At 29.9% G+C, this 27,551-nt stretch overlaps 1 protein-coding gene and 2 long non-coding RNA genes across 6 annotated transcripts in view; 1 reads left to right on the top strand and 2 right to left on the bottom strand.

Moving 5' to 3' along the window:
• Positions 1-20,443, bottom strand: part of LOC142333580 (uncharacterized) — a 28,692-nt gene extending 8,249 nt beyond the window's left edge. The window contains exon 1 of the long non-coding RNA XR_012758639.1: positions 20,215-20,443. This is a non-coding gene — a long non-coding RNA (uncharacterized LOC142333580). The remainder of the gene's footprint in view (positions 1-20,214) is intronic.
• On the bottom strand, positions 1,008-10,702 carry LOC142333579 (uncharacterized). Its single transcript, XR_012758638.1, has 2 exons — positions 8,370-10,702; positions 1,008-1,221 (listed from the first exon to the last, which is right to left on the bottom strand). It is a non-coding gene; the product is annotated as an uncharacterized LOC142333579 (long non-coding RNA).
• Positions 12,195-27,551, top strand: part of LOC142333578 (uncharacterized) — a 57,197-nt gene continuing 41,840 nt past the window's right edge. For 3 of the 4 annotated variants that reach the window (XM_075380886.1, XM_075380882.1, XM_075380885.1), the window contains exon 1: positions 12,195-12,474. The gene's annotated coding sequence lies outside the window, so the exon portion shown is untranslated. Of the gene's footprint in view, positions 12,475-13,271; positions 13,397-27,551 lie in introns of those variants that run through there. The other variant, XM_075380884.1, reaches the window with a different exon arrangement.

Raw genomic sequence — 27,551 nt, 5'->3', positions numbered from 1 at the left:
CTAGAACAAACTGTCAATGAAGAGTACTATTACTATTACATAACTGTTCTTCATAGGCTAAGAATTGCTGTTCGATGCAAGAAACTACAGCTTTGGGAAAATTCATCACGACAATATTCCAGCCCTTGCATCACAACTTACCCAGAGATTCTTGCCAAAACACAAGATCAAACTACTTCAGCAGACTCCTTAATCACCAGACATGGCTCCCTGTGATTTTTGGCTATGCACCTTCCTATGTTTAAAATTCTGCTTAGAGGAAAGAAGTCTTGAAGACAGAGAAGAGATCAAAAGAAATGCAGCAAAATGAGTTATTGGTTCACTTAAAATGACTTTGGAAAAAGCTTCCAACAATAAAAACATTGCTGGGATAAAACTGTTACATCAAAAGGAGTCTAATTTGAAGGGAAAAAAGTCACTGAACTATGTTAACTATTTTTGTTTTTATGAGCCAAGATTGGATATTTTTTGTTTACACCTTGTATTTTACTTCATCTGAATATAAATCTGAAGCAAGTCTAATTTTACGCTTGTTAGTATCTTTGGATATCATTCCTTTAGTCTAGTATCTTACCAGTCAGTGGTTATCAGATGATTATTTTACAACCTAAAGAATTACAAATTTACACAACACTAAATTAATGGCCACTAATTATGGCTAATGAAAAGTTTTTTATAAATAAAATAAGCAAGCAATGAATAATAAAATTGTTTTTATTTGTTGTTGATTAGGGCTTAATGAATACAAGTGCCCATGTGTTACTTATAGCATGTACAAGGGATAAAATAATTTCTCACACATAAGATATCACATGAGAACAGAACCGATTGAACTGATGATGATCTAAACTGATAAATAATTTTTTTATAAAATCAAAATTATTTTCATAATCCTGTTAAGAATTCAAATCATTAATAATTTTAACAGTATAAAAACAATCTTTAGAAGTTTGAAAACATTTGAACTTAGGTATAAAAAGCTGCATAAATAATAAAACGTATTAGAAAAAGGTTTATTTGTTTATTTAAGTTGGTTCATTAAATTTACACAAACAAGGTTGTAAAATAAATAAAATGAATTTCAAATTTAGTCAACTGAAATTAACTTCCATGTATTTAGACTTTAAAAATTATGTTAAGAATATATTTAAAATTAACCGAAGTAAAATATTCCAACTGAGTAACTGGTTGGTGAAACTGGAATTTAATTAATGGCCATACCTGTAAAAGAAAAAAAAAATATATATATATAACTGATTAATAATTATTTAAAAAACATATTTCAGTAAAAATGCTATTGAAAAACTAGCTTTTCTTCTTTTATACAGTCAATTCAGATGCTATACATGTAAAAAGATGATGCAAGGTTATAAAGCATGGTAATAACAACAAAGAATTGAATGATCCAAAAGTGAATGATGATTTTTAACAAAACAACCACAAATTGTAAAACTTTTTAACAGTATTTTGCTGTAGTTGAAGAAAGTGGAAAAAATTGAAAGATATATATGAGGGCCTTGCAGGCATAAGTCTTATTATGTTGCCGCATACTTTGCTTCATGTTGGCAAGTGCAGCAGTAGCCAGTTCAATGTCAATGTCAAAAACACATGGCTACCCCCGCATCCACCAATCTGGCCTTCCCCACCAAGCACTGGCAGCTATGTAAACAGCAATGCAGGAAGGTGAAAGCATTTACTCTTGAATTCCCACCAGGGGGAGAAGAAAAAGATGGAAAATGTTTCCTGACCAGCCCAATGTGGGGCAGGAGATCTGCTGATGGGAGGCCAACATCCCCACCTCAGCAACAGGCCTGGTCGGCCCACCAAGTCACTAGGAGCAGACGGCACATTTCTGCCCCACCCTGCCAGGCTTCAAGCACTCTTGCTGGCAGCCTGACTAACAGGTTTACCAGCAGGAGCCGGCCCATCATGGGATCACCCAGCAGACGAACACATTCCCACTGGCCTAGCACAACAAAGCCTACTACAGCCAGGATACATAGTGGTGACAACAACAGATGCTGACCCAACACTGTGAGCACTGGGAGCCACACAGTATTGGAGAACAAACTGTCACTGAGGAGAAGCTCAGTCTGATTCCAATAAATGAGCTGCAACTCCCCACCAGCTGAACCAACCAACATCACCAGAGACCGGCAACTGAACTCAGCAGCCGTTTTCAGGGTTACCACATCAAATGCACAAATTGCACTTTTCAGGAACACCATTACAAAATCCCAAACACCCCTTTTCTGAGCTACAAGGTTGTTATAAGGTACCGTGTGCCATCAGAGGAATCTGGCAACAATTACAAAGAATCAATTCATAGAAGGTATTTATAAAAAAGTGATACTACAACCCTATAATTCTCCATACATTAGAGATGAGCAATGAAGAGAAGAAAAAATAGGCAGACAGCTTGCAAAATTAAATTTATTAATAAGGTATGTTGATGAGCAGGATCAATATTAAAAATGACCATGGATATGATGAGCAGTAATTAGAAAGAATAGGATCGTCAAATGAAATCATGATACATATTTTCTTTTTCAAAGAGTATACAGCGAAAAGGTTTTTACAACCTGAGCATCAAAATCAAAAGAATGCTATATTCAGAATTTATTGAAACAAGTATTTAAATTTTTGGTAAAGAAGAATGTTAAATTATTTAAAAAAGGGAAGACATTATAATGGTAAAAAAAAAAAAAAAAAAATGGGAATGGATAAGCTCCTTTTATTCAAAAAATTGTTAAAGTAAATGAGGTTATGTTAGAAAATAAAAACACCTTAACAATAAATAAATCTATTTCAGTTAAATCTACTGTCCAGATTGTTATAATAATATGAAAAAATCATGCACTAACTGCATTAACCACAATTCAAACAACAAATAACATGTTAAGGCAACTATCACACACTGACAATTTTCATGGCAATAAAGTATAGTCAATTCATCATAGCTTATTATGTACAATATGTGGTTGCGTACTCATTACACTGCTTTTTTACCAGTATTTGTTACATACATTCTATCTACAGGCAATGACTAACTGTGGAGGCTATTCAGAAAGTAACTTCTGATTCGTTAATAAAAAAACACAAACTGATAAATGAAAAACGATTTCTCATGTACATCTTACAACTACTTTTCTACATAACTGCCATCTGAATTAAGGCACTTTCATATCTGTAAACAAGTTGTAAAATATCCTCATCATAAAACTTTGCTGTCTGTGAATTAAGCAGGTAGTAACACTGTTTTTCAAATCATCATTTTCAAAATACTGTGTTGCTGATTTCTTTATTTTTGGGAAAAGGTGATAATCACTGGGAGCCAAATCGGGGCTGTACAGAGAATGGTTAAACAAATCCCACTTGAAATTGTCAATTTGGCGTTGAGTGTGCACTGCAGTATGTGGACAAGCGTTGTTGTGAAGAAAAACAATGCCTGAACTCAGCATGCTGTACAGTCCTTCTCAATTTCTGTAACAACTCACGATAAGTTTCAGCATTGTCATAACTCTTTACATAAAATCAACCAATATCACACCTTCACGATTCCAAAAAACTGATGCCATCAATTTTTAAGAAAAAAGTGTTTGACGTGTCTTTACGGGTTTTAGAGAACTGGTGCCCCCACTGTATTGATTAAGCTTTTGTTTCCATGTTAACAAATTTAACCAATGTCACATCACCTGTTACAATGAGGTCAAGGATTTCATCCTTCTCGTTACAGCAACGGTGAAGGAAGATTAGTGGGTGACCTCATTCTCTTTTTTGTGCGTTAGTCAGAAAGAAGCTTAAGCACCTAGCAAAGCACAAAATTTGTAAAGCCTAACATATCAGTTACAATTTTACAGCACTTTTGCAATATGCAAGGAAAAAATTCAGGTAACTCTGTTATTGATGATTTTCTCAAATTTTCACATTGACAATAATAATTGCAGGTGCTTACAAGAAGTGCAGAGTTAATCACTTCTTTCATTGTCTTGAATGTTTCTTCAACCTTTTCAAAACATATAGCACCACTGTCTTACTTCACTGTCACTCATGATATTCTTCCATATACTGCAGAAAATTCACGATGAATTTCAACATCTGACAAGTTTTTTGCATGAAGGAAATGGATGAGGTCCACACACACTTCACAATCAATGAGATTTTCTAAACAGCAGCCATTTTGAATGATAGTTTTACAAGAACAAACAAGAGAGCGATATTTCCAGTAACACTACTATAAAACCTCACTGAATTGGGTTATTCAACTGTACAAAGATAGAATCACTATCCCCATTCCTTCACTCAATACCAAGGACCAGAAGTTAATTTCTGAATAGCCCTCCCAGTTCAGCGAGATGAGATGAGGAATTATTTTTTTCTCTGTGAAATCTAATTTCTCATTGCACTTGGTGATATCAACAAAATCTCTTTCCAAGATTTTAGCATTGTGTTCAGTTTGACTTTGCCAGTCATACAATTACATGAAATTGTGTAATGACAGTAACAATGAACGTGTTTATTGCACACTATGTACTGGAGAATTTTCTGTTGCACATAAAGGAAAGGGTGACATTGAAGACCATGTGAAAACAGCTAACCATAGGAGTGCTATTAATGGTACTGCTTCAGCAAACATGAGATTTTTTTTAAAGCCAAAAATGGGAATAACAATAAGAGTGATCTAGTGTGTTGTTAAAGAAGCTATAATTTCATACCACACTGCTAGACACAAACTCGGTTTCAAAACATCAGACTGCACATCTAAACCGGTTAAAAAGTTATATGACTCAAAATTTTCATCTGCTAGAACCAAAACCGAGGCAATTATTGTTTCACCATTTATTTGATATGTTGAGTTCTTTGGAAATTCATTAATTATGTAACAGTAATGATGGATAGCTCAAACAGAAGTGAAATAAAATTTGTTCCAATTTTGTACGATATTTCAGTCTGGAGGAGGGAATCAAGTTAAACTTTTAAATTTTGATGAAGTGTCAGGTGAAACTGCTCAAATTTAGACTCTGTATCTTTTGCAGTGTGTGAAAAAATACAAACTTGGAGAAAGGTTGATTTGTTATACTGCTGATAACACTAATAGTAATTTTGGTGGTGTGAGGAGAAGGAATGTGAAGAAAATGTGTTCAGAAAAGTTCAAAGTGATTTAGATAGACCTATTTTAGGAATTGGTTATTCAGCCTACATTGTACACAATTCAATACAAACACTCCTGGACGTAGAAGTTATTGTAATAAAAATTTATAAATATTTTCACATATATGCACTATAACTTATATTTTCACATATAACTTAAAGAATTCTGTGAATTTTTGGAAACAGATTACAAAAAGTACTATCTCATAGCAGTACGAGGTTCCTTAGTTTGATACCTGCAATAGAAAGAATTCTTTCCATTTTTGATGGCCTAAAATCATACTTATCTTGTCACAAATGCCCAAAATTATTATTTGATTTTTTTGGAAATCTAGAAAGTGAACTGCTTTTGAAATTTTTATATGGTACTCTACAATCGTTTAATAATATATTTCTGAAATTAAAAGCTAATTCTATCACAGCAACAGAAGCATTTCACATATATTCTTAATTAATTTGTCAACTTCAGGAAAGAAAAACCCACAGATTTATACCATCTTCTGCCAAAGAATTGCTATGCACTCTAAAAGAAAATGATGTTCAGGAACAAAAACAAAAATTCTTCTCAACCTTAGACAATTTTTATAATTCTGAAATCGAATGCCTAGAGTTGTGGAAAGCCAGTTTTGACAAAGTTAATAAGTTTCAGTGGATAAAGTTACGAACTGAAATTGCCTGGTCTGATTTAGAAGAGTGCACAGGTTGTTAATGGAATTATAAAAGATTTTGTAACTATTGATGATCTATTTGATGAACTTACATTGTTGAACCAGGTAATTCAAAACCAAAGGGTAGGTTGTGGTTCAAGTTCTGAAAAAGTACCAGATACTACTGAAAAGAAGTGGAAAGCAATTTTTAAGGTGTTTCAAAAGACTGATATTTCATGTTACAACATTTCTAAAATAGTGAGTTTGTGATGTCTTTGCCTGGGACATCTGCTCCAGTTGAGAGAATTTTTTCAATTACGGGGAATGTTTGGTCTGCAGAAAGGGGTAGACTTTCAGTATCTACTGTTAAACATCTGCTAAATGTTAAAATTAATTTAGAATTTTCTTGTTATGAATTTTATGATGTAATTAAAATAAACAAACCATTTTTGAAAAAAGTCATGTCTAATGAAAAATACAACTGAATAAAAATAGTTTAATGTTTCAGTAAACTGTTAAAACTTTTAAGTAATTTCAAAAATATGTCCTGGGTTGGACCCAAAAAAATATGATAAGCCTATTTATACTTAATAATCTCATATACTGTCATATGACAGTTAACATACTCTCATATGACAGTATATAAGATTATAAAGATTTCTCTTATTGCTATAGAAAGACACAGATTTTGTCCAGTATTACTGTACCAGTGTGAAAAATTCTGCAGTATTTTAAAGCATAATCCTTTCAAAGTTCATAGATTGATAGCAATCGTACATATCACCTCCCTATGCTTCAAACTTCATCCTTTGGTAGTACCCCTTCTAATATATATTAATAATATGATTAATATATATTTTGAGAAAACCACTGATCCACTACACTTGCTATCCATTAAATTTTGTGATTAGATTCTTTATGGTCAGACATTCTGTTTTCATTCTTGGTTTTTCAACCAAGATGAAAACATTGTAACACCTTCAACTGTCTGATTTCATGGGGAAAAATAAAATATCATAGCATGTGAATTGTTCTTCAAGAAATGTTCTATTTTCAGAAAAAATTAAAAATCATAATAGGTCTAATATATTTGGGTCCCCTTGCTCCTCCATGGGACTCTTGCAAGAGTCCCTAATCCCTTTAATTAAAAAACTCTAGTGCCCTTAAATACCAAGAATTAAAATATTTGATGTTTGAATCATTCTCTTTGAAAATAATTTCTCTCAAAAAATATTTTAAAAAAAGCCGGGAAAAGTTTGCATATCCCAGGTTAACACTTTACAGGATATTTAAATATTTAGAGTACTACTGTGAAAAGGGTCAAAATGCTCATTAAAAAAATTTTGATTTACTTGATCAACTGATGTTTTTACATTAAAAATTATGCAGTGTTAAATGCATAAATTTTTAGTAAAACATTTCCATCCCAGTAGATTCCCTTAACCAAATCATCAAAATTAATTTGATTTTATCATCAAAATTATTTTTATTTTAGAGTATAATTGCCAAAAAAAAATTTGGGTCCCATTTGACCCCCATCAGTCAACAGCTACTTCATAAAATATTTTGAATAATAGCCTGCAATTTGAAATCATCTCTGCTAAAAAGAATAGTCACAGATTCATAAATAATAACAATATTTACCTCTATCAAATCAGAAACAAAATGTTTTCATGTAATACAGTACAATACTTGGGCTTACAAGAAATAATAGTTGCATTGCCATTTTTAGTAAATTACTGGACCATTTAAAAACATTTCCCATCCATTTATTTAAAATATAATTAAAAAATGTTCTTTTACAGAAACAGTATTACTCTTGTTTGATGGATTTTTAAATAATAATTAATGAAAAATGAAAAAACCTGAATTTTCTGCATCTCTGTTCAACATATACATAAATGTAGGCTCATATAATTTTCATCACCTTTTGAATTGTGTTTATACGTAAATATTATTACTAGTGTTTATAATTTTAAAAATACTGGCAAAGTATAACATGACTTTCCTGGCTATTAATAATAAAAATTAAAATAGTTAGAGCCAAAAAAAAAAAACATTATATATCTTTTAGAGTTGGGAATAAAATTTAAGGAAAGGTTTTCTAAAATTATTCATATATAGGTTAAGCTTAACAAAATTTACTTAAATAAAGTTTTCTCTAAATCTAACACCTTTTAATAACTCCTATAATAAGAAAAAACATTTTTTCAAAAAGACTTTTCTGCATTTTAGATCCAGGGTCTAATTTATAAAAAAAATTATAGACATTTCTTGATGATCCTGTGTATGGTATATAAGTTTTAACGATTTTTTGAAAACTGAAGGAAGTTGGAGCAAAAGAACAAAAACTTTCAATTTTAATTTACACAAAATCTCAATTTCAAAAGGTGTGGGTTGATTTTTAAAAAAGATCTTTTGGATTACTCATATATGCATTGTAGGTAATAAATTTACTTTAATACATTTTTCTCTAAAATGCCTTTGAAAAAAATCAAAATTGTTTTTATTGCAACCCCCTTAATGAAAAAAAAAAAAAAATTATCAGTATATATAGAAGAAATATTTGACCTGATTTGAAGATCCATTTGATCAGTCCTGAGAAGTAAGGTCAAAAGCGCATAAGTAGATTTTTTTTGGTTTAGATCAACTAGTTGGATCCTAAAATGTAAAAATTCACAAAAAATCCTAAAAATGTAAAAATTTGCTTCATTTTCGACATGATCGCCATACCTTCTCTTTTAATAAAGTAATATAAACTTTATGATTTCTTTATTTTTATTTTTAACTTAATTAAATTAGTTTTAATTAAAAAGACTTGATCGCATTTTTTATTTTATGATTAATTGTTAATTTTTGAATACTCCTCTGTTTAAGGCTTTATCATGGATTCCCTCGATCCATTCAGGCAAGTGCTGGCGCTATTTATATTTTTTTTCTCTGTAGAATAGCTTATCTACCCATTGACACTCCAATCTGTAACTAAAATTCAAATGAATTGCTTCCTGAAATCTGTGATAGTATTTTGGTCCCGTTGTTGCAGGTACATTTCGCAGATATAAAGTGAATAAGAATATTGTTGGGTATGATATTCTCCTAGAGAGTATTGCAGTTAATTCAGTTTTTCATAACTAATGACAGATAACTATCTTTCATTTATATGGCTTATGTTAGGATATTGAATTAGTAAATTATTACAGTACTCTTTCGGAATCAAAATGAAAGTAATTTTACCATTACTTGGACTTGAATGCTGCCCATAATATTGTGTAACAGCTGATCAGCAACAACACTGACGAAAAATGAAAAAACCTGAATTTTCTGCATCTCTGTTCAACATATAAATAAATGTAGGCGCATATAATTTTCATCACCTTTTGAATTGTGTTTATACGTAAATATTATTTCATGTGTTTATAATTTTAAAAATACTGGCAAAGTATAACATGACTTTCCTGGCTGTTAATAATAAAAATTAAAACAGTTATAGCCAAAAAAAAAAAAAACATTACATATCTTGTATCCGCATTAGTTAATCCTGTATCAGCAAGACAAAACTGTTTTGTTTGATAACAATTGGAAGTCTTGGGGTTTTTGATAAACTCCAGTACAGTTGTAATTTATAAATTTTTTTTCAGAATGTAATAAAAAAAACTATAATCATGATACAACTCTGTGCTCTTCAATAGGAATATCATTAAAGTTAATTTCTGTTTTATATTTATTCTTGCATGGAAGGTGTGTGTACATAACTCTCTGTCTGCCGGTCTTTCTGAGTGTGATTTTAGTGCAAAGGAACAAGCAGTTAGAATGGCTAAACCGTTTTTAACTGCTTGCTTGTACTATGTTAGTCTCTAAATTAAATCGGCTAGACTTATTAATTTTTTTGAGTTCTAAAGCAGATTTTTTTTTAATGTGCTGCATGTATATAACTTAATCTATTATTAATTGGCCTCAGAATAGTAACCTTTCCCTGCCTAATTTAATTGAAAATGTAGAATCAGGTTAGATAATGTAAAAGGCCTGATGTGAACTTGTAAAAAGATATTACTGTTAAGCGATAGATAAAACTTCTTATTTGAGAAGTAATAATGGTTATCTTTTCTTTATTATAATGTATAAAATTTTAATTTAAGTTGGATTTACATAAAGAAAACTTGTATGTACATGTCTGTGTATGTTTTTTTTTTATATTTCAGATCTATTACGTACATGTATTTTCAGGATGTGTAATTAATAAGTGTAGTGGTGAGTGTACACACATATGATTAAGTTGCATATTATTTTTTAGTTACACTTAAATAGTACTTAAGCAGTTATTTGCATAGTTTTTAGATATGGTACATATTAATTGAATAGCTAGTTAAATAAATCAACATCACTATAAAATTTAAATAAGATATTTTTTGAGTTATCAGTTTACATTTAATTATCATTTTTAAACAGGCCATCTATTCGTTAACTAAGCCATACTTATTTTTTATTTCATAAATGTAAAATTTGTAATTATTTCAGCTGTTTATGCTCATGAGATGTTTCTAAAACTTTCAAGTTATTTTGGAAATTTACATTTGATGATTTATTTTTAATGAAATATTTTATAACATTTTCAATTTTTTCTGTTTATTTTTTAATTTATTCATTTATCAAAAAATCTTCCCTTCACATGGTCTTATGGATCTAATCGCAATAAATAGTACTTGTTCCAAGTTAAAATATTTCCTTCATCATTTAAAGTAGAGATTACCTTGTTCAAGTTGAGACCTCTGTTAATATTAAACAGTAAAAATATATTTTTTATTTTAAGACTAGTAAAAGGTTTTGAGAGTATAATGTTTACACGTGCCTGCTTCTTAAGTTCTTTTATTCTAATAATATGTATTGTAGTATTACTAAAAGTGATTTGTAATTTTTAAAAATAGAAAGTTTAAGACAATTAATTGCTTTACATAACAAATGTCAAATTTAAAAAAATAAAATTGTAGTTATATGAGCTAAGTAATTTATATTTCTTTAATATTAATATAGTATAAGGATTCATTTATTTAGCTCATATTATGTGAAATAATTACTATTGATTATAGTCATATGGCATATAGTTAGAGTAGATCTATCTATTGCACAGATACTGGAAATGATTCACACCATCGCTTTTGGTGATGGAAATAATATATTGCTTTCAATCTTAATGTAAATTAGTAATAAATTAAAGATTTGCAGGCTGGAAATTATTTCATTTATAAAGCAATGTTAAAAAGAAGGGTTAAATCTTTATTATTGTAATATTCTAGAATTACATTTATCATATAGTAGTAAGTAATGTGAAGATAACGAGCATTCTCATTCATATCAACCATTCCTACCCTATCCGGCTTCAAATTGAGAAAAAGCTTTTTCAGATCTTCAGTTTCAGAAACCTCCATGCCTGCATCTGAATAGAGGCAGTATTGACCTCAGGATGTTCCCTAGAAACAAATTAGGAATTTCCTGTTCTTCAGAAAATAAATGATTTAATGTATGTAATTCTGCAGTATTTGCAATTCAATACTCCCAAGTAAGATGTTGTCAGGGAATACGAGTTATTTTACACTTGGTGACCTTCATGTAACAAACCACTGCATTATCCTCAACTGAATACACTGTGGATACTGAAAGATTCATATTTCCTTATGTATTAATAAAGCAAGAGTACTTTAACACTTAGTGCTGGGGGTATCAAAATGTGCCTTTTGTAGAATGGTAGCCATTTTTGCTTATATTTGTAACTTCGTAAATTTAGAACTAAAAATAATATAAAATTTGTACTTAAAACAACGTATAAAACCTCAACTCTTCTAGTTTCAAATGATATATAATATATACTTCTACCATTTATGAATAAAAATATATAGCAGATTTTTGAAAGCCTGTTTTTAAATAAAAAATTTTTTACATTCGGTTCACACTTAAACTATCACCAACACTAATATTTATTAAAATTACAGTAGGCCTACACCAAAATAGTTTTACTTTTTAAAAAATTTAATTTTTAGGTAATTTTTTTTTAATGAAAAGTTTTAAAACAAGGATCTTTACATAAAGCGATTTTGCATTCACAACATTGAAATGATGTATCCTTTCTTGTCACTTTCCCATTTTCATTCAATCTTCATCACTTTGTAAATAAAAAAAAACATCGACTGCATCATTATACGAATTGTTAGATGCCATTATAACTGTATAAAACGCAAACGTAAACAAACACGTAATTTCAACGATTGTAACTGCACGATACCAAATCGATTTTATAATAATCGATATTACGAAAAGCGCACTCCTTGCCTTATTTAGGTACTAAAATGTATACGAAAGTAGTGGACTTGAATAAATCCAATCTTTTTTTTTTTTTTTAAATCTTTTGACGTGGCTTGCTAGCAATAACAAGATGGCTGCATGTTGTGTGGAAACTTGTCTTTCTAAAATTATTTTAAATTCAGTCAGATTGAATGCTAATTGACTTACTTATAAATAAAGTATTATTTTAATAAAGCTGTAGTTTTACTATAACATTTAACGTATATTAAAGTGTTACGGGCCGTATACTCGTCCGTTTGACTGTGATGAGATTCGGCGTCCAGGTTCATCGCTCGGCTCTACCCTGCGTATTTGTTTTTACATTAGACTGTTGTTATTGTGGGTGAGTACGTTACGTTAATTGTACATAATTGTTTTAATTAGTTATTAAATAAGTGATTTTATTGCATCATATAAAAGAATTGTAAAGAACAAATATGGCTGATGCAATACATTCGTAGTTTTGGTCTGCTTGGACAGTGATATTTTTATAGATATATATTTTTTTTAATTTTATTATTTTTCCTGGATTGTAATATGACTTGAGTTTTAAATTATTATTTTTTCGATTATTTAATTGTAATTAATGTAGTGAGATGGACCAAACGTAAATTTATTTTCTAGCCTAACACTATAAATTTAGTGCGAAGTGTGTATTGAGTAAAAGTTTTATTTATTTTATTCGGTTAATTATAAACTTCGTGTACATTAAGTGTTTGGTGTTTCTGCCGGTGTATTTTTCGTTTCGCTTTCGCGTTCTTTTCGTCTCAGTATTATTAGTTGTCAAGTTCGTGTATTCATTATTTATTTTGTTAAGCCCTGTTAGAAATTTATAAATCATTACTTAAAGCATAATACATTTATAAAGCAATAACTTGTAAAGAATTTATAATTTTTTTACATTTTTATCTTTTGCAACTTTAATGTCATTTACATGATTTTATGGTGAAATGATTTTACCTTACCAGAGTAAAAAAAATTATTATATTTTAATTAAATTAATTCTTATTTTGTTGTAAGAATAATTCATGTAATATAGTGGTTTATGCCTACTTGCTGACATTGTGCTACAGTACCTGTACGTAATGTTTTGTAGCAGTATGTATTTTATTTCTGTTATTTTTAATCCTTGAAAATTCCATTGAAAATTATTTTAATAGTACATGCTAGTTTCTTCTACAAATTTTACATATTCCTGAATTTGTGTTGACCATTGTGCCCTTCAACTTTAACATGTTAATTTTTACATATATGATAATGAAGAGGTAGGTTGTTTAGAAGTATACAGACAATTATTTATATCTACGTAGAATATACAATTTAATTTTTTCATGCTGTGTATATGTGTGCTTTCTCGATCATTGTCAAAAATATAGTATAGATATAAATTTTAAGATATCGTAAAATCTTTTTTTCTCTCTTTTTTAAATATAAGTTTATGTATATTTTATTGTATTTAAATTATATATTTATTTATGTTTTCTATTTTACTTTATGCTGTAAACTCAAAATTAGTTATTAGTCAGATAGGAGTACACCTCGGACATTTTTGTTGCCACTATATTTTTTTTAATAAAAAGGATTCTATTAGTTGAACATGAGTTACGGTTCACTTACCGACTTAAAAATTATTTGCTTGACTTTTTTGTGGTGTGGTTGGTATAAATTTAATTGTTACTATTTATCTTCTTGATTTAAGTTAACGTTACATTAGATTTTCTATTTTGTATGTATATATCAGGTGAACTTCTAATGTCATTACAATTAGAATCACTTTTACAGTTTGTCTGATGCCACGCCTTTTATGAATGTAATAACCTATAAAATTGTAAGCATTTTCCATAATAATTAACCGTTTGTCCAAACTAGAAAGTGCTGACTTTTGGAGTTCTCTACGAGTTGAAGAAAGATAGTTTCATAAAACGATTGTAATTATTGCTTTTTCTTAATGTATGTGATTGTTTTGACTACTGATGGTATTAAATTGCATAACTAAAATTATTTAAATTCAAGAAATTTTTGTTGTAAAATATGGTAATTCTGAGCAATTGATCAACTTCAGTTTTTTTCATGTTAACATAGAAGATGTTTAGGATCTAAATGTCTGAAAGCATGTTTGGATAGCGGGTGACCCGTAAGTTCACACCATGTTAGTACTCTAGTCGATTAGTAATCAGTTTTTGGAGTTATTGAGATTTGTTCAGTTTACTGATCTGTTCTGTGTTGGGAGATTAGGGTTAAGGTTAGGAATAAACCGTAAACTAACCTTAATGGTCATTAGAGTCGAATCAAACTGTGATTCTGGTGTTGAAGATGACTGATTGTGTTTTTTGTAAGGTGACATCCATCATTCAAATGACTTATAGCATAGAAAATGTATTATAGTCTCTTTATAGTGACCATATTTCCATTTAAAAATAAATTCAGCCAAGCGTTATATGAATCCATTTAAGTATTGTCATACCTTGGTAATTTATCTCCAACCTCTCTTCAAAAAAGTGTAACCTTAACTCAACCTCATGACAGAATGGATTAGCATCTGAGCATGTATCGATGATTCACAGAACCGGTTGCTGATCGGTTAGACTACTGTGATAACACGCTGCTGACTTTAAAATTGCACAAGTCACCTGCTGACCAAACCTGCTTTCCAACATTTAGATTTTTTTCTCCTGATACTAAGCATATTTCCTATGATATATTAAAGTATGAAAAGAATTAAATTGATCTAGTAATTGCGCAAAATTACTTAAAATAAACTTTCCATTCTAAATTCTAATGCACGTTGAATCATTAAAACTATAAAGTTTCTGCATTCAAAATAGAATAAATCAAAATATGTGTGTGTTTCTTGAAAATAAAAATAAATATCGCGTTATAAGATAGATTAAAAATTTGTAAATAATAAATTACAGACTTTGCGTATAAAAATTCATAATTTCTCACTAGAAAATTTCTGTTTATCGAATCAGCATTTCATGATTATTTTATCTGCATTTAAGATAAAACAGATCTTCTGATTGTAAATGCTTTAGGATCTGTTTAGTGTGAGCAAAAAAGACCATGTTATATCTTGGGAAAAATTTCTATTTCATTGAATATACTACTGTAATTTTACTAATATTATAACAAAGTAGCCGAATATTTCCAAATCATATGCTGTGTCTGAATATTTTGAAGTTATTCGGTTTGTTAAATTTATGTTTTCTATTTGTTGTAATTTAAACAGAATTAAATAAATTTTAATTATATGTTCATTTGGTTTTGTTGTTCAGTCAGAAACGATCTTCCCTGTTGTTCACAACCCTTCTCCCCCCAAAAAAAGGCAATACATATATGCATTAGTTTATGATTACAGCTAAGACATATTTTCAGTTCTGTTAATTGACCACAACTGTTTTATAACTTACAACAAATATTAGTCTGCCATTAATTAGTATGCAACTGCACATTTACTCGCCACACACCTTTCTACACCTCCATCTCTCATGGTCGTCACTTACATCCGACACCGTATATTTGTAGTGATTTTTCTTTAGGTAAAATGTTAACATTTTGCATAAAAACAATACAACTATTTTTCGTTTTTATTAGCTCACGATTACTCCACGACTTATTATTTAAAACGATTAACTCCACTCTCTGACCGAACTGGTACAGTATTATTAATTTACAACAATGCACTTTGAAATAGAAAGGACCAGCCAGAACACGCTTAACTATTAAATTCTGCCGGTGTATGTGTATTATAAAAAATAGTAGGGAACAGCTAACAGAACCTGTCCCTTATTTTTTACGGTTTGTAATATATATTATTTAAAAAACAGTACATGTTACACCTTTTTGGGTCGAATGAATCGAGTCTTTTGACGGGATATTACACTTAATAACAAGTAAATATGAACTCCGTTAAATGACGTGATCCGCATTTCTCCGTAGACGACGTTCCGTCAAATGACGGGAACAGCACTCTAAGTGTTAAAGTACAATGATTTGTGATTTTTAGACATGATGGTGAGCAATAATTGCATTATTTAATAAATAGGGGGTCTTAATTATAAAATGGCCGCCACATATTTGTTTCTAGAAGTAACAGTTATTACCGATAATTAATATCAAATAATTAAAATACTATTAGTAATAATAATAGTATCGGTGTTAATTAAGTATTTAAACATTTCACATATATAAACATACAAATATTTAACTTGATCGGTAAGTAAAGTATTTAATTATTATGTTTAATTAAATTCCCTGTTATAAAAACATATTCAAACGTTACATTAAATTTTACAAAATAGCCAATTTGGTAACTACCCCTAATAATTACCTCTTAAGTAAGGGATGAATAAAATACCGAATTTACCGTCAACAGTTATTAATAAAAAGAAGGATTAACACAGTTTAATTTCATTTCATTAGATTATAATATAAAATTATTTATCTACGAAAACAAATATCTTTTTAGAAACACCTTAAATAAATAATTATATAATACAATTTAATGGAAAGTTGTGTTTACATATCGGTCTTACGTAAAAGTTATAAAAATTCCTCAAATAATTTTTTTTTAAATATTAGGCATAGAGAATTTAGATTGTCAAAATGCCTCTGCTACAAAACGGTCTAATTTTTACTTCCTTGTACGAAGTAAAGGAAGTATTGTAATCGCGAAAAGTGTCTGTTTTCAGATTTCAACGGAAATATCCATTTTCATCATCCCCGATTTCATTTTGACTAGTTTCGGCGTGACTTCTGTACGTCTCGTATAACTCAAAAACGATTAGCCGTAGGATGTTGAAATTTTTGGGTTTAGAACAGTTGTAACATCTAATTGCGGACCTCTCGTTTTGATTGCAATCAAGCGGACCAAAACAATGTAAAAATGTACAAAACAGCCCGAAATCCAATTTTTATTTTTATTTTTGAGGTTTCTTAACTGCAGTAATAAGTCCTCATCGAGAGCTTGTCAACGATATATCATAAGCGGTATTTATTTTCATCGGTTTCATAGTTATAGCTCAATAAAATTTTAATTAATGAAATATTTGGATCTTACAAAGGGAAGGCACATCGGTTCAAATCTGATTTCATATACATATTTTTTTTTTTATTTAAATATATTGATTTATTAATAATTATTAATCTCAGATTGTAATAATAGTTTTAAAATAAATAATGATTCAATAATAACAAAAAACTATATGTATATATATATATATATATATATATATATATATATGAAAAAAATCGGAAGTTATTAATGAAGTAAGATTTTATATAATTTTCATTTAAAAAAAATATGTATATGTAATATAATAGGCGTACAAAGAAGTCATGTGGTGTCCACATTAGATATTTCCTGTATGACACAAGTACATCAGGGAGGCTTCATGGAGAAAATCTGAAGTTTTTAATCGAAAGAGTACCATAACTTAGAGGAATACAAAAACACTATTTTCAAGTTAAAATAAAAAATTAATTAAATCTCTGAACGGGTATGGGGTGGGTTTCGAAGTAAATATTACGGGATTTTTTCTTTACCTTCTGTTCACTAAAGATCACGTTTCCAAAATTTAGATGGGGCTTGTCGTATGCTAAACATGTGCTTTTATCAGTCACATTCAATACGGTGTTACTTTCAATATAATTTATTATAAATGTATTTTTTAAACGTTATTAATAATTTTTTTTCACAAAAAATGCTTCAATTTTGCTTTAATTTTTATTTTCAATTAGAATTGCATTATCTTAAATTAATTTCAGTAGTTTTCTTAGGAAGACTGATTTATTAGACGTAATTAAATAAGTGAAAAACTCATTTTAAGTGAAAAGTTTTTCTGTGTAATATTTTATGTACTTATAATTTCCGTAAGATTGATAATAAGTTTTAAAAATAACAAAATAATTTAATATTAGACAACATATATAACAGTCTATTGTCTATTGTTAAAAAAAAATTGATGTTGAATGAAATTTTAGATGGAATAATTTTTCATTATAATTTAGTTGTTTAAAAATAGTGGTTTGTTGAATATGTCTATCAAGGTCGTTGCCGTAGTGTGGAAAGGCAGAGAAGCTATGAGTGTGTAAATAAAAAACATGAAACGTATGACAATACTATTCGTAATAGGAAGCTTGTATATGATGTGATGGACAGACGCTATGTTGCCATTTAAACTGTTATGTTGCCACTTCTTCCGTTGTGGTCCCGTAGCCGCCGAGCTTGGCATCAGACAAATCGCCGCATTGCGTTTTTTCGTATTCAATACGTTTACATAGAAGATGAATAAAAATAATAATTTTTAATATTTTGGTAAAATTTTTATTATCTATTTTTTTTAAATTTAATAACGAATCAATATATTATAATTTTACTATTAAAAAAAAAAAAAAAAAAAAAAATTCTGCATTTACACCCTCGGGCTGCTGTTCATAAAAATATAGATCATAGAAAAGTAATTTGGAAGTCGTAAAAATATTATGGGCATTTTACTAAAAATGAATTAAACTTGCAAAATTAATGATTGCCTCCACTAGTAGTATTTTATGCATAAAATTTTTTTTGGAATCTTTGTAATTTTTTTTATTATTTTCATTTCTTAAAAATTAAATAATAATAATAATAAATTGTACTTAAGTTGTATTATTTTTTTATCGTTATATTTATCCGAGATATGATAAGGCGTAAATGTTCCTCAGGATTGAACAATGAGCAGCGCCCGTGCGAAGTTAGATACGATAACTAATTGTACTACATTGCATCTTGAGTGAAAAATAATATTACTGTCTCTTTTGACAAATGAAAAATGACAAGTGACAAATAAAGAGGTATTGCGGCAAATAGATGAAGAAAGAAGCATTTGGAAAAATATAGTTAAAAGAAGAGACAGACTTATAGGCCACATACTAAGGCATCCTGGAATAGTCGCTTTAATATCGGAAGGACAGGTAGAAGGAAAAAATTGTGTAGGCAGGCCACGTTTGGAATATGTAAAACAAATTGTTAGGGATGTAGGATGTAGAGGGTATACTGAAATGAAACGACTAGCACTAGATAGGGAATCTTGGAGAGCTGCATCAAACCAGTCAAATGACTGAAGAACAAAAAAACAATAAATAATAATAATTCAATAATAACAAAAATATATATATGAAAAAAATCAGAAGTTATTAATGAAGTAAGATTTTATGTAATTATCATTTTAAAAAAATATGTATATGTAATATAATAGGCGTACAAAGAAGTCATGTGGTGTCCACATTAGATATTTCCTGTATGACACAAGTACATCAGGGAGGCTTCATGGAGAAAATCTGAAGTTTTTAATCGAAAGAGTACCATAACTTAGAGAAATACAAAAATCTATTTTCAAGTTAAAAAAAAATTTAATTAAATCTTTGAACGGGTGGGGGGTGGATTTTTTCTTTACCTTCTGTTCACTAAGGATCACGTTTCCAAAATTTTGATCTCTTTTGCTTTCCAAAATGTCACATTTCTTCGGTCCATCTATTCAGGTAAATACCTTCTTCATATTCACCTTCTTTTTCTTTTTCACTAGAAACGTAGATTTTCAAATCAATTTTCTAAATTTATCTCTGTCTTTATACAGATCATTATAATGTTTATTATTTTTAAATCTGTTTATTTTTCTTTAAACCGGGCTCTGTTTATGTAGAGATTAAATAGGGTTTAGTCAAGCACCGATTCCGGTGGCGTCTCGTACTTGAAATTACTGGGGGTGCTGCTCCAGAAAAACCTTTTCTGGACCTTTTCAAGGCCGTGGTCAAATTTTTATGGAAATTAAAAGAACCGACAAAAATGAATCGAATAGAATAGCTGGAAGCAGGATATTAATCTAATTCTACACTTTATCGGTTTTTTAAGCACAGCACATTCTGCTTTAAAAATCGTATTCGGTTTAACCGAATTATTAATAAAATGTCAATACGGATAATATTTTTTAGTATTATTAGATAATAACTTAATAAAATGTCGGTTTAAAAACACTGCAGTCTAACGGTACTTAATTTAAATTTCTATTACATAGAAACAAATACGTAATTATTTTTTACTAATTACCTTCTCTTTTGCCCTTCCAGCGTATTTTTGGACGGTTGTGGCGATCAAAGAGTTCTTGCTTTACACAATCTTCTGATCGCTACTGAAAAACAACTAAACCGCTTTCGTATTCCTTCTACCGACTAAACTAGAAAAGGGAACGAACGTGGAACGTTCCACACACACGCGGAGTAAAAACAAAACTACCTTCTACCGGCACGCAAGGGTCAGAACTGCGGGAGCGACAGTGCTTTCTCTCCCTCAAAGCATCGTTCAGCGTTCTTTACGCGCATGCGTAGAATAGCCAAACAGTACGCCGCTGTAACTGTGAACATCACAGTTTCATATAAAGATTTTTGTATGTTTTCATACACGCGCAGTTTGTTTACTTGAATTCTATAAGCTAACCGAATAAGATATACATGAAAAATTGATGATTTTTGACATCGAAGTAACTTAACTAGGAAGATTTCCTTCAATTTTAACGCGATTCAATATAATTGTGTCAAGAATGCGTAACTTTTGAAAAGATTTAAATAAAACCTCTTTCTGCAATTCTAAATTATTTTATCAGAGCAAAGTTATTTAACTTTTCGCTGAAAAATAATAAAATAACAAACTGTAGTAAATCGTAAAGATACCGTAATAGATTTAGACAGATCTTAGAACTAATAATATGATTCGACATCCCCCTCAATTTATTTTGTATATAATCGCATAATTGAGGGTATTAATTAAAATAAAGGACTGTATAAATTTTATAATTGAATTTATTCATACGTATAAGAAATTTTACACCGCAATAGATTCATTAAATAAAAAGTCGAACTTTAAATTCACTTCTTTGATTTTTCTCCTGTTCTTTCTATTTTTATTAAAACATTCCTTTCTTGATTGTAATTAGCTTAAATTGTATAACACCCTACCATGTAATGCATAGAAAATTGAAATACAGCATCTATTGTAATGACAATTGAACACCTACCGCAAAAAAGTTGACAACACAGTTGTAGGATTTTCCCGTCACGCGGATTTTCTCTGATGCACGGCTTACGCACACAACTTAATTTGAAATATTTATCATTTTATTTAAATATAATATTTTTTGTTTATTTAATTCGATGATTCTAACTAGAGTGCGCGCGCATACAGTGTATTATTCGCGCGTGTTAGGCGATACTAGCGGTTACTTTAGATAATTTTTATACTTTAAACATAATTCATTTATTTAATTCTACCGCTCTCTCTCTCTCTCTCTCTATATATATATATATATATATATATATATACTACTGCTGCATCAGAACATTTTGTAAGTAATATTGTTTCCTTAATTCATCATGTTCAAATTTTATTTTATCACTAGGATCCCTCGTCCGCGCTATATGGCATAATTTGGCATATGAAAATATTACTACCAAATCGAATGTCGAATTTATGCCAATTACGAGAATGGCTTACCCTGATGATGTAAATTCTTAGTTCGGGAACTAAAAATATACAGAATGTTACTCTGTACAGCCGCAAATTTCTAAACTGTTGTCATTTCCTATAATTTTATTATCAAATTAATTTATTTTTACGTATATTATGGCGCTAATACAAACTGATATTTTATAGACGACGAATTAAATTTAGTAAATCAAATAATTACTGTTTGAAGTCGATATTAACATAGACATTAAATCTTGGTAAAGGAAGTTATAGATTTTTATCTATAAGGTTTTTATTTAATGATTTACATAGCAATGAAATTGATGAGATTTAAACTGCGGTTAAGTTTCCAGGTGTCATAAGAAAGTTACAGGTAAAATTTCGTAATGACTGATTCATTAGTTTTTGCGGTTATCGGGAACAAACGAAAAGCACGGCGTCAATATATGTATAGATTGAGGTTAATTATATTTTTTTTTTTTTTTGCTGTTAACGTATATTTTTCAACAGTAAAGGATTTAAATTTTTTGCCGTTATTTAAAATATTTCCTTGATATTTTACTACAAAGTATATGATTATTTTTTCCTAATGTGTCAGAAAATAAAATCTATTTATGGATTATATTTAACTACACTTCTGTAAATGATTCTGATAGCGGTTTATTTATTATATATATATTTTTTTTTATAATTTTTATCTTCAAATTATATTTTATAAACTTACGTTTAATTTAAATATATTAGAATTAAGATTCATTATTAATTATTTTATCCGATCCTTTTATTTTTAATTTTAAGATCGATTGACGAATTAGTTAAATGTATTTTATTTGAAAAATATATTCACATCTGTATAAATTGAATGTAAAATATTCCAATGGAATATAAAAATTCATATTTCAATGATATGCACAGGTTAGTTCATTTTTTTACCAGCGACTGAAATATCAAACATACAGCTCTCTACAATTTTAATATATTTATAATTAGAACATACGTACAGTGTTGCGGGACGTATTCGCCGAACTCCAGAAACTGATTCAGGACACCAAAAGATGCAAAAACGTTCAAACCACCGACTTAAGTCCTGCTTTGCTTTGTTTTCCTTCTGGACGCAATTTTGTGGTTTTCAACAAAAAAAATCACTTCTCAGGAACGGGTTAACCTGCAATAATTAAATTTGGAAAATTTAATTTTTTATTCTACATAATAAAAAATTTTGAAAACATCAACTTCAAAGATTTCAAAATGGAGCCATCTTAATTTTTAATTCTTCCATATCTTTGTAATTAATTGTTTGATAAAATTTTTACTTATTACAAAATTTATTAAGCATTTTATGCTGAACAAAATGGCACTTCACTTGTCATGGAAAAGATACCACCGTATTACAATTTGTCGGTAAGAGAATTTATTGGCCAGCGGGTCGGAGGACGTCGTATAGCTGATCATGTGACGATACATAAAAGTACATTCGCGTGCGCGGTTTTATATTTTTTTAATTTTAATTTAAAGCAGAAATTTAAAAAAATCGAATATTGTAATTAACAATAAAAATGTAATGTCGCCGCGACCGTTTCACAGAAAGCGTACTTCCTTGCTACATAATACACCAAAGGTTTTGGGTTCGATTCCAGAAGATATCTGAAGAATTTTCCACAACTAGACTGTAACTTCTTCAATAGCTAATCATCAAAGAAAAATAACTGAACTACAAATTATTATAGATTATAAAAACGATTAACGAGTGATACATAAGGATGTAATGTGTGCGCGCTCACACACACACAGTGAGAGAGAGATTTATTTTTTATTAATACTATCAAAAAGTAATGTGTGAAGTTTATTCTATATCCACCACCGACAATTGTTTAGCCAGGTTTCATACATTAAAAAAAAATTAACAGGTCTTGAATTCAATTCTTGTCTTACAACGATCTTTTCAATAATTACAATCGAAATAATGGCTACAAAGGATTTAAAAAAATAAATGCTTCGGTGATGAAAACGTTTGCAATGTTAATTTTATATTTTTGGTTCGTTATAATTTTATAAAATACTGTAGTAATATATGGGATGCATTTAAGTTGTAACTGTGTAACCTTGAACGGTTGTATGTAGTCGAAGTGTTGAAGGGGGGACCTCCCTTCCTCATTTCACCCTCATACAACGTACTAGGTTGCTAGGAAACCGATCGGTTTCCTAGCAACCAGAGTTGCCAGACTTACAAATACACCAACCAGAGTTGCCAGACTTACAAATATACATTACCAGATAGACAGCGGTCAAAGACTTTGTTATTATGTCTTCCGCGCTACTAAAACAAATATTCAATTAACGCGTCAAAATGCATCTATTAACAAACTTGAATCGACAGCATATCAACGTTCAATTATTATTTTTTTTTTTTTTTAGCATGTTAAAAATACAAAGACTGACTGGGATTCGACACCTTTATTTTAAAACGGATTATTTTTATAAACACAAGGGTCAACATTGTATTAATCTTTCATATTATACGTATTTTAAAGTTTATGTAATTTAACATTACATATTGTGTAGGGGGCTGATGATGATCGTAAAATAATAATAATAATAATGAAAATTATTTTATATTGAAACGGTTTTTTATACTTTTTTGCATTTGAGAAACACAAAACATTTGCTTAGATTTAATACATAATTTACTACGCAAATAAGAATCATAATGTTAGTATATCATTTTTTTCATAATTCACATATACTTCACACTCACACATTTACACTCCAATAAAAGTTATGAATTATTATAAAGCTAATCGTCGATTTTTCTTTCTCGCCATAATATCTAAAATTTCATCAGGATTAACAGTAATATCTCTACATGTAATCTATTATATCTCTAAAAGAAGCACAAAGACCGACATCATATTCATATCAATAATATTGCAATTCCTTTTGTATGCGTTTGTAATACAAACATCTCTTGTTTTGTGTTTGTTTTTTCTGTATCTGAATATGACTGGAAATGTCATTACTAGAAAAGAGAAAGCGAACGAATCGTCGGTAAAGTTGAATTTCATTTTATTTATTATATATAAACTATTTTATCATCGTGTTTTCTATTTGCTTAAGATTTGAACTTTTTTTTCAAAATTCAATTTGATTATAAACACGAATTTTCCTCAGTAACGATGGATTTATAATTAAAAACTTGCGCTTTACAAGTTCAAGAACGTTCACGATCGTAATTCTTCAACTTGCAGAAATCTGATGATTGCAATTTACATGTCCTCGGAACAGGTTTTGCACACGTGCTCGAGATAGAAGGGGTGTTACATCTTGTACAATAGTTAGTTGTCATTCGTTTCTTTTGGTAACGGCACATTTCACAGAAGGTTCTCTATTTTTCTTGTCTTCCGGTCGGTGTCTGTGCTTCATTGTTTCCTAGGATCCCTCCAATAATTGTTTTCGATGACCGAGGTAAAGTAACAACTTGCAGAAGAGTTTCCGGCCAGGGTATAACTAGATCTTTCATGAAATTTGTCCTTGTCATTTATTTTTGCGGTATTAAAATTTACAATGCGTGAAAAATGCCAGATTTTTTTTGTGGGATTTGAACCCAAAACCTTCCCGATGAGTTAAAAAGAGCAATACTTATGCATCGTTTATTTTATAATTGAACATTTTTAATCATTTTAATTTTTCGATATCAAATAAATTTTTTATAAAGTAGGAAAATATACGGCTCTATAGTTTTAATTACTTTTATTATTTTGATTTTGTACGTGAAACGATTTAAATAATTCGATTAAGCTATCTCTCTACAAGAGTGAATGATTGTTTTAGCACTTTCCGACAAGACACGGCGCAGTACCGACATCGACAAGAATATTTTCACGTTACAAGTTTTAACTTAGTTGTTGTCTACCAGTTTCAGTGATTTTTTTTGTTTTACTACCCGACATTATTTTTTATTATAGTTTATTTCTATTATCGTCATTAAACTTATCCCACAAGCAGGGCTTACTATAAGTTCGATTAATGTTACTACATCGTATTTAAAATTACCCATATTTTAGAGAAAAATTAGAGACGCAACCGGTACAAAACAACGAACTGAGACGACACCGTACCGACGCCTACATGTCGGTCATTGTGAAAGGTATTCCTGAGTTTAAGTTAATTCTTACGACCGCCGACAAAGTGTCGGTAAGTGTGAAAACAGCCATTGCCTGTAAAAAGATTCTTTAATTTTATACTAGAAATTCATTACAAAATTTGTTGATAAGCAATGGCTCCCAAATTTTGCCGAATTGCGGCGCTCTTTTTCAGTTAAAACTTTTCCACGGCGCCATACCCTAAGTAAAATAATGACTACTCGTGAGTAAGAGATAAAAATAAATTAAACTCGTGTATCTTCATTACTTAACATTTTCTTTTTTTTATTTATTAACGTTAAATTAATAATTATAAATGTCTTGGTTCAATTAATTACGAAGCTTTTACGATATTTCGAAGGGCGCCGCGGCGTCAGGTTTGGGAATCGCTGGTCGATAAGGTTTCTAACAAAAAGGTTTCGGTTACCGTCAATACGAAATTGGAAAATTATTCTCGATTAATTTTTCCTCATCGAGAAACAATTATTTCCATTTAAAAAGTTTTACTAGCGGTTTTAGCATTAGTTGCCGTTACATTCAACGCGTATAAAAGAAATTTCTTCTACTAAAATAACAGTTTGTTCAAAATATTGTCATATGCTTTATTGTTTCAACCGTGTTTACATTTACGTCTGCTATTTTGTCCCGATTTGGTTGAAAACAGCTCGGTCAGTTATGTATTATTTTAAAAGTACTTTTAAAAAAAACATTTCTATAAATAGGCCAAAAATGTCAAATCTTGGCTTCGTGATAGTTATATCTATCTGTAGCGATATCATTTCTGTTTCTAATCTTCTTTTTATTTAGTCTGAAACAAATAAATTAGACGTTGAAATGGATTTTATTAGAATTCCTTTTTTTTCAGTAAAAGAAGACTGATCGCTGAATCATAAATGTAAGACCGCATGATATAATATCGGTTACAGTTTATTTTAAATGCGTTAAGTAGCTTGTTCCTCCTCCTTTCTTATATTTTAAATGGAAGAGTACTCGGATGAAATATCAAAACATTAATATAGTATTGAGGTATATTATTTGAACAGCAGGTATTTTCTTAGCGGTTTCCACATCGTTTAGGTAACGAAATAATAATTTTAACAAAATCATGAGTATGCTCAGAGCAGAGAATGAAATAGAAATCGATCGCGTTGCAAATAAGTTTTTAATTTATATATCGCATCGACTATGTTTATATAATAATATTAACAAACAAACGAAACAAAATACACACCTGGGCTGTTTAAAAATTGGCCTCTAACTGTTGAAAATGTTTTGCAGATTATTTCGACTAAGCGGTACGGTCAGGAATGTCTCTAATCCTGTTGCACGACTGTCTGCCATCATCCGTTCTGTAGGGTGCCGGCAAAGCATCGTGTAAAGGCTGAAACTTGTCGTGCGCTCCCGTCAACCGTTACGAATATTGTACGATTAGTATTTTCTCCGGCAGAAGGAAGAACAGAGATCTGTCAGTGACTTTTTTTGGTCGATTTCATAAGAAAGCTATCTATTGTAATGATACCGTGGTTCGACTTTCGGAAAATTTCGACATATCTTCGCGTTTCACATCCTCCAGACTCCAAAACCACCCGGTTAAAAATGTTACGCGCGCGCGCGCGCACGCACACACACTTCTTTTTCTTGTTGACACGATAATTTCCGTAATTTTGCGCCAATCGCTTTCAAATTTATACGTAAAATATAACCACCCAAACTCTCGGTCGAGTTTGTTAACGGGCAAAATCGGACCGTGGGACTGGAATTGGGGGCGCTTTTTTGAAAAAATAC

Source organism: Lycorma delicatula, chromosome 13, assembly GCF_047948215.1.
Source record: "Lycorma delicatula isolate Av1 chromosome 13, ASM4794821v1, whole genome shotgun sequence".
Lineage (NCBI taxonomy): Eukaryota > Metazoa > Arthropoda > Insecta > Hemiptera > Fulgoridae > Lycorma > Lycorma delicatula.
Note: the sequence above shows the minus strand (reverse complement) of the source record. Positions and strands in the feature narration are given on the sequence as shown.